The sequence below is a fragment of the Saccopteryx bilineata genome, chromosome 2, assembly GCF_036850765.1.
Source record: "Saccopteryx bilineata isolate mSacBil1 chromosome 2, mSacBil1_pri_phased_curated, whole genome shotgun sequence".
Classification (NCBI taxonomy): Eukaryota; Metazoa; Chordata; class Mammalia; order Chiroptera; family Emballonuridae; genus Saccopteryx; species Saccopteryx bilineata.
In genome coordinates, this window is record NC_089491.1 from 51,396,091 (window position 1) to 51,405,246 (window position 9,156).

Sequence of the window (9,156 nt, forward strand, 5' to 3'; positions counted from 1 at the left end):
TTGTCACTCAGGTCTTAGTAGAGACTCCTTGGCCACTTAATTTTAAGTAGACCTGGCCCTTCCCTAGTCATTTAGCATGTCTTTCTTTTTCTTTATACTATCCACTACCCTCTGATATTTCAAATTGGTTGTTTTTCCTTCATTTAATCACTTATTGACTGTCTTCTCCAACTGAATCTCCATGAGACCACATGCCTATCTCTAGTGCCTAGAATAGTGCCTGGAACACAACAGGAGCTTAGTAAATATTATGCTTATATACAGGGATTTGTCATAGACATTTGTGTGAAGACCAAGCAAGTTCTTGATATCTTCTACCTCCCTCTAGTTGTCTTCCCCTCATTTAGAGTTGTCCTTTTCCAGGATTCCCAGAACCTCAGGGTCATTACAAGTCTTTTTTATCACAAAAGGAAAGAATCTAGGCTTTCTGCCTCTTCCTCTTCCCCCTGTCCGTTCTTTCTACTCAAGGCTGCCTCTCCTGTGTACAAAGTTCAACTATCTGCCTTAATTTTAAGTATTCAGTGTTACATGGGCATATTTGCATACACAGATATTTGAGGAATTGAAATGGCAATTAACAGATGTAGATTTGATATTATTTTAAACAATCTTTTTGTCTTTTTTCGTTTTCTTTAATTCTATGGCTCAGTAGCGGTTCTGGTCTTAGTGATGCTGTTTCTCCAGGCAGCATGTTTTCAGGTCTATGCTCACTGAAGTGAGAGTTCTAGAAGAAATTGTTTTCAAATACAATTGAAAACCACCATTTTGATCCTTTAATAGAACTTAGTGAGAGATTTCAACAGTACCTACCTTTCTTCCTATTTCTACCTGGTTAATGAGCCACTTCATCTATTTCAGGGCTTCAGCTAGAGAGAAGTTGATCAACAATTGTTTTTTTTATTATTTTATTTTATTTTTTATTTTTTTGTATTTTTCTGAAGCTGGAAACGGGGAGAGACAGTCAGACAGACTCCCGCATGCACCCGACTGGGATCCACCCGGCACGCCCACCAGGGGGCCACGCTCTACCCACCAGGGGGCGATGCTCTGCCCCTCAGAGGCATCGCTCTGCCACGACCAGAGCCACTCTAGCGCCTGGGGCAGAGGCCAAGGAGCCATCCCCAGCGCCTGGGCCATCTTTGCTCCCATGGAGCCTTGGCTGCAGGAGGGGAAGAGAGAAACAGAGAGGAAGGAGAGGGAGAGGGGTGGAGAGGCAGATGGGCACCTCTCCTGTGTGCCCTGGCTGGGAATCAAACCCGGGACCTCTACACGCCAGGCTGACGCTCTACCACTGAGCCAACCGGCCAGGGCTATCAACAATTGTTTTTATCATTGCATGAGGACCTACCATGGAAAGAGCACTGTGCTGGACACACTGTGGGTATACAGAAAGGAATAAGACTGAAGCCCTTTCCTCTGTAGCCTTAAATTTTCACAGGAGGAAGGAGACTAATAACCTTAAGTTGGCATTTGATCAATGACATTGTATTCAACATAAAACATTTGCTCTCCTACAAATCTGCCAATGGTTACTGAATGGTTTTGGTGGTTGCCACAGCATTTTCCAAAAAACAATGACTTTCCTCCTTTCGGTACAAGTTTTTCCACTAACTACTCTATTGGGCAAAATGGATCTATATCAATTTATTGTTAAATGAGCAAATGACCAAATTAGGTTGTTTCAGTTTTGGAGTGATCATAGAGCACGCTTTCCTCATATTCTAAAATTGTTTTTATTGTTTTTTCCCTTCATTCACAGAAAGTAAGGTGTTGGGGCAGAGATATGGGACAAAGAATTCATAATGCAGCAAAGGTAGTATCAGTTCCTAACTTCAATGTCTGAGCTGAGTCTAGTAGAATATTAACATGAGTCCTTGAGAAGAGACAGAGCACGTGGATGGCAGCAGTTCTCAAGGGTGCTTAATTCCAAGTGGTGTAACCCAGGGACTGCGTCAAGGAGGGCTTAACAGAGATGTCTGTTGGGAAGCAAGTCCTTTGCCATCAGGATACCCGGGCTGAAGAAATCACAGCCAAGGAGCCAAATGCTGCAGCTGGCGCTGTGGCTCTGTGTTAATGGAATTGGATTTCCTTTTTCCTTTCCTTCTGGAACTCCAGGAGTCTTATAATGCAGAGAATTAGAGTAGGGACCTGAGAGGAAATATTTTTTTCCCTCAGTTAAATTGACAGTTTGTTGGACTTTTTAAAATATTAATTCTATTTTACTCCTTTCTATGCAGTATTACTGGAAACACACTGAACACCGAATTTCTTTTTTTTTCTGAGTGAAATGTCACTGTGTAAGAAGGAAGATCTATGGTTTTTGTTAAACAGCAATTTAGCCACATCCTTTAACCTAAAATTTGAGTCATTTTCTTTCAAACTTCCTGTCATAAGTAGGTAATTCTGAGGACAAAGTACTTGAAATAAGAAACCAGATACTTTTCACAAATCTTCCTGGTTAATTGTTCTTTTCCTAAGCTTGTTGGTTTATATCTCTTAATTATTGAGTAATAAATCGCTTCCCTTAAAGCATATTTCCCCCCCAGATACCCATTTTTATTTCATCTTAACATAATTCATCTCCTTTGTCCACAAACATATAAAGCTACAAAAGTATTTAAAAGACTTTTTTAAAAATTATTTATTTATTTATACATTTTAGAAAGGAGAGAGAGGGAGAGAGAGAGAGACAGAGAGAGAAGGGGGGGAGGAGCAGGAAGCATCAACTCCCATATGTGCCTTGACCAGGCAAGCCCAGGGTTTTGAACCAGCGACCTCAGCATTTCCAGGTTGACGCTTTACCCACTGCGCCACCACAGGTCAGGCTAAAAGACTTTTTATTGAAAGTAAGACTATATTTCCTTACATGTTTTCATTGTCTTTATGAATATATAATGACTGCGTGATTTAGTTTTGTAACCATAGAAGTTTACAACATCCACTGAAGTTGGCCCTGGCCGGTTGGCTCAGTGGTAGAGCGTCGGCCTGGAGTGCAGAGGTCCCGGGTTCGATTCCCGGCCAGGGCACAGAGGAGAGGCGCCCATCTGCTTCTCCACCCTTCCCCTTCTCCCTCCTCTCTGTCTCTCTCTCTTCCCCTCTCGCAGGGAGGCTCCATTGGAGCAAAGATGGCTCAGGCGCTGGGGATGGCTCCTTGGCCTCTGCCCCAGGCGCTGGAGTGGCTCTGCTGGCGGAGGGCGACGCCCCGGAGGGGCAGAGCATCGCTGCCTGGTGGGCAGAGCGTGGCCCCCTGGTGGGCGTGCCGGGTGGATCCCGGTCGGGCGCATACGGGAGTCTGTCTGACTGTCTCTCCCCGTTTCCAGCTTCAGAAAAATACAAAACAAAACAAAACAAAAAACCAAACAAACAAAAACAACATCCACTGAAGTCTTTCATTTTTCCTAGAAAACAAAGAAGTGGAGATGCAAAAATCACTATCCCAAGGACTAAAACTCAGCCTTTCACCATGGGTATATGGTGTTTTCCACTTAATTAGGGGAGAGGGCAGATTTGAAGATGGAGGCTGACTACAGTGGGTGAGAAAGGAGCAACCTGATAGCTTAACATTAATCTATGGTAGAAATGTTTAATGGCTTATGATGCTCAAACTGTGGGTACATTTACCTGTTTCTTTCTGGTGAATTTTATAGTGCATCTGCAAACAGCAGGTGTGATATTTTTGTGGCCAAGCAGTGTCCCGTAGGGGTAGTGACCAGCTCATGAGAGTGTGACCAGCTCATTTTTAAGTGGAATGTAATTGAGAGAATAGTCGAGTGAGTACTTACTTCTTCTTCAGTTTATAGGTTCTATTTTTTTTTAAGGTGTGCAGCAATGGACAAGGAGTGACGTGCACTAGCTCAGCACCTGGGCTCTGGGGCTTGCCACCTGAGTTGGAATTTTAACTTGGTCACTTGGGTAATTTTAGGCAAATTACATCTTTGCACCTCACCTTGCACATCTTTAAAATGAGGAGAATGATGGTATCTACTTTATTCATTTATTATGAGGATTAAATGCTATTAATAATGTAAGATTAAAACCATGTTTTACATAAAGAAACTGCTCAATAAACAATGGCCTTTGTAATGAAAAGGGTTTGGATTTTTTAATCCAATGTCTGGATTTCAATCTGTGAGCGTGGCAGTAGAGAATTTGGGGCCTCAGTTTTGCTATCTCTGAAATGGGATAGTTGTAGTCGCTACTGTTGCAGATCTGCTGGAACTGTTTCAAGGATAAGCGATCACACAGGTAGGCTCTCAGAATTTGGTAATTATTAACATTTCACTCAACTTGTTAAATTCTTGTTCAGTGAAAATGCAGGATGGGACCATAGGTTAAAATTTATATGGAACCTCTGCAACATGCAGTATTGTTTTGAAGGGACACGAGATGCCTTTCTGCAGGAAGAGAGTGTGTAAAACTTGAACCACCTGCCATGAGAGGACGTGGAGACATTAAGACCATCACTCCTCATCTTTCAGCAGTCCACAGATCTGAAAGCTTGGCCACTGCCTCATTATCCTGATGACTCAGAGCCAGAGCACTTTCTTCTCCTCTGCTGTCCTTTCAAATTTAATTCATTGTTCTACAAGATGTCTGCAGTTCCCAGAAATGACGCAAGTGGTATGTGCCCTAGTCAAAGACTGGTCATTTGATTCTCAGGACATTTTTATCTCTCAAGTGATCCTGATCCTGCCACTCATTAAGACAGCCCCCCAACCAAATTCCAGAAAATCTTCTTTTTTTCTTAACAAAAACTCAGAGAAGATTTTGATTACATAGACTCCTTTTTAAAATTCTTGCAATGCTTACTGTAGAAAATTTTGCTATCTTTGCCAAAACATATAGATAAAAAATGAGTTCCTGGCCCTGTCTGGTGGCTCAGTGTATAGAGCATTGGCCTGTCATATGGATGTCCTGGGTTCGAGTCCCAGTCAGGGCACATAGGAGAAGCAACCATTTGCTTCTCTCCCCCTTCTCGCCCTCTTCCTCTCCTGCAACCAATGGCTTGATTGGTTTGAGCATGGTCCTGGGCACTGTGGATGTTCAGAGAATTAGTCTCAGGCACTAAAAATAGCTTGTCACTCAAGCATCAGCCCCAAATAAGGTTGCTGCATGGATCCCAGTTGGGGTACATGAGGGAGTCTGCCTTACTATCTCCCTCTTCTCACCTAAAAAAAAAAGAGTTGCTTTTGATTTTATTTTCATAAATGATAGTATTTGACCATCCATAGTGTAAAAAGCAGATATTTCATAGTTGCTTGAAAACTAAATGAGAGACAGTAGTTAATATGCATTAATTAAGCAGTTAATGCACATCAGCTCTTCTTTAGTCTCTCATCCTTGAAACAAGCTTGAAATGCTTTTAAGTCTAGACCAAGTGATAGGCACAGTTTCTTGGACACCTTTTGTCACATAAAATAGTTTAAAAGCAGCAAGTAACATGTCTGCACCCAGGAGACCACACCTATTGGAGTGTGGTTGGTTAATAAGGAAGCTCAATGGGAATGTGCTTGAATGGTGAGGCAGCAGCTGCCATTCCGGCCACATCTCATTTTTAAAAGGGTGGCATTTGTCAGGCATTTGTTTTGACCAAACACAAAGCTTCCCCTGTTTTCTCCCTTCCATTGTTAACTTTTTCAACATATGTAGAGATGTTAGCATGTGATGTTTTATGACTATCATGTAAAGTAACAAGGATGGGTATTCTTTTCCCCCTTTTCACAATGAGGAGATTAATAATCAGAGAAGTCAATGAACTTGCCCAAACAGCACACAGGCAGGTCTCTTCCAAGTTCCCTGACATCACACTGATGTGACCTCCAGGGGAATTCTCTCGATGATAAGGAACACTTCCAAGGCCTTTGTAGAGCGGGCTGCAGTCAGAACCCGTTGGTGTGGAGCCAGGGCTGCAGGGGCCTTTGAGAGGCTGAAAAGGGAAGACCCAGTGTGGGGGCAGTGGTCATTTGGGGATATAAAACACACAAACCTCACTGTAAGGCAGTAATCTAGGCAGATGCTTTATTGCAGAGAAACATACTAGTGGAGCAGCTGCTTGCCTTTCTCAGGAATAGGTGTCTCATTGTATGAGTCTCAGGTTTCCAAAAGAGTGTAACCTTTAGAAGGTGTTGCTTGGTGTAGGTTAGACCCAAGTTATAATACTCTCTATTATAGATATCATATTATAGCTAGATATAATATCTATAATAAAATAATTTTATTTTATTATTTTTTTAATTTTATATTTTTAGTGACTGCTGATCCACCCACAATTGACCCAGAGATTCCCATCTTGTTGGGCTCTCTTCATAGAAACTCTTATGTCCACTTCTAGACTCTTTGTAATGCCAATAATGGCAGCTATGGACCAGGAATTGAACACTTTGTATGTACTATTGCCGTGATTTTCACAACTGATCCTAAGAGAGATTATTCTCTTTTTTAGATGAAGATGGTGAAGCTTAGCAAGGATAACTTACCCAAAGTTATAGCTTGTCAATGGCCAGTGTTCTGGTTATGTATTGCTACATAACAAATTACCCAGAAATTTATTTGCTTATCCCAATCATGTTATTGTGTCTCTCTACTTTGTGGATCAGGAATTTAGGCAAGGCTCAGCAAAGACAGCTTAAGTCTTTCCCACATGACATGAGCTACAGTGGCTTGACTGGGGCTAGAGAAACTATTTTCATGATGATTCATTTATATAGTTGGCAACTGGGCTATTAGCCAGAATTCTTAGTTCTTTTCCATGTGGTCCTCTTCGGGAGGCTTGGGCTTTCTCATAGCCTGATGGTTAGGTTCCGTGAGTGTGTATTTCAGAAGACAAGAATGAAAGCTGTCAATATGTTAAGGACTAGTTCTAGAAACTGTCATGGTGTCACTTTCACTGTCTTTCATTGCTCAAGAAGTCACGGAGGTCTTCTAGATTCAAGGACAGAGAACATAAGACCTGACCTCTCATTAGGAGAAGTGTCAAAGAATTTGCAGCCATGTTTAATCTACCACATCAAGGATGAGAATCCAGATTATAGTCATGAAACCATATTGCATCTCAACTAGTATGATACCAGATGTTTTTCTCAATCACCTCATTTATCTCTCTGTATTATAGCAATTAGACCATGAGCAACTTAAGGGCAGGGATCTTGCCTTATACATGTCAGGTTAGGCAGAATGCCTACCTGAGCATAGTCAATGATCCATTAATGAATGAATGATGGAAAGCTGAGTTCCAGTCTTGGCTCTGTTTCTAAGCAGCTCTGTTAGACCAACCAGGATGTTGAACTACTTTGGTTTTTGGTACCACTCAGTAAAATAAGGAGATGGAATTTTATTGATCTTTAAAGTTTTTGTTTGTTTGGTTTCTTTTTTTTATTTTTTTATTTATTTATATTTTTTATTTTATTTTATTTTTTAAAATTTATTTATTTATTTATTTATTTTTTTTTACAGAGACAGAGAGTGAGTCAGAGAGAGGGATAGACAGGGATAGACAGACAGGAATGGAGAGAGATGAGAAGCATCAATCATTAGTTTTTCCATTGTGCGTTGCAACACCTTAGTTGTTCATTGATTGCTTTCTCATATGTGCCTTGACCGTGGGCCTTCAGCAGACCGAGTAACCCCTTGCTTGAGCCAGTGACCTTGGGTCCAAGCTGGTGAGCTTTGCTCAAACCAGATGAGTCTGCACTCAAGCTGGCGACCTCGGGGTCTCGAACCTGGGTCCTTCCGCATCCCAGTCCAATGCTCTATCCACTGCGCCACCTCCTGGTCAGGCTGTTTGTTTGGTTTCTTTAGCGTGCGCACACATGCACGTGAGCAAGAGAGAGAAAGAGAGAGAGAGAGAGAAGACAGGGACAATCAGGGAGAGAGATGAGAAGAATAAATTTTTCATTGTGGTACCTTAGTTGTTCATTGATTGCTTTCTTATATGTGCCTTGACCAGGGGACTCCAGCAGAGTGAGTGACCCCTTGCTCAAACTAACAAACTTGGGCTCAAGCCAGCCATCTTGGGCTTCAAACCAGCAACATTTGGGCTAAAGCCAGTGACCATGGGGTCATATCTATGATCCCACGCTCAAGCCAGTGACCCTGAGCTCAAGCTATTGAGCCCACCATGCTCAAGCTGGTGACCTCAGGGTTTCAAACCTGCATTCATAACCTGGGACATCCTCTGCATCCCAGGCCAAAGCTCTATCCATTGTGCCACCACCTGGTCAGGTGATCCTTAAAGTCTTCTTTCCCCCAGAACTAGTATTGCATTAGTCTGCCCTTCTTCCTGGCTTGTAGGCAGCCACTTGTTGTATCCTCATGGAGAGAGACATACTCTCATTACATTGGGTACAAGATAGTTAATAATTTCCACCTATAGTCCATAGAGATGGTATGTGAGAAACAAGATAAAAATGAAACCATTCTGTGGTTTCTAGGCTCTGGTGAGGCAGGAGTGCCCTGAAAAGGATATGGAAAAGGAAGCTATAGGCCCAGGATGTGACTACCAGCAAGGACTTCCCTTTTAGTTAGGAATTTTTATGTTCAGACCACCTGTGTGCTTCCTTTCAGCCTCTGAGTTTGTAAGGCCCACCATCCAGGCATCTCTGGAGTCTGTCAGGATTAGTATGTAGCCCCCATTTTGGGTCTACAACATCAATATTTTTCAAAGCCTCCCAGGTGATTCCATTGTAGAGTTAGGGCTGATGATTTCTAACCTAGAATTAAAGGTGCTGGATTTCTGGATGCTATGGAATGATAAGATATTAAGGATCAAAAGGTGATAGCCACTAAATACCATGGAGTCTGTGTGGTAGGGTATGCTGAATAACAGTTTCCTACAGGGTCCACATCCTAATCCTCAGAACCTGGGAATATGTTAGGTTACATAGCAGTGGGAAATTTCAATTTCCAATCAACTGACTCTAAAATGGGAGAGTTTATGCTGGGCTATCCAATTGGACCATGTTGTCACGAGGGTCTTTAAAAAGTGGAAGAGGATGATAGAAGATGAGAGTCTGGAAGATGAGGTTATGGAAGAATAGTTGAGGAAATCAACATTGTTGGCTTTGAAGGTGGAGGAAGACATCATGAACCAAAGCATGTGAAATATTTTTTAGAAACTGGAGAAGATGAAAGAATGGATTCTCCCCTCGAGCCTCCAGG

At 42.1% G+C, this 9,156-nt stretch overlaps 1 non-coding gene across 1 annotated transcript; it reads left to right on the forward strand.

Moving 5' to 3' along the window:
- The first annotated feature begins 2,950 nt into the window (after positions 1 to 2,950).
- Positions 2,951 to 3,026, forward strand: TRNAS-GGA (transfer RNA serine (anticodon GGA)). The gene has a single exon. It is a non-coding gene; the product is annotated as a tRNA-Ser (tRNA).
- The last annotated feature ends 6,130 nt before the right edge of the window (positions 3,027 to 9,156 follow it).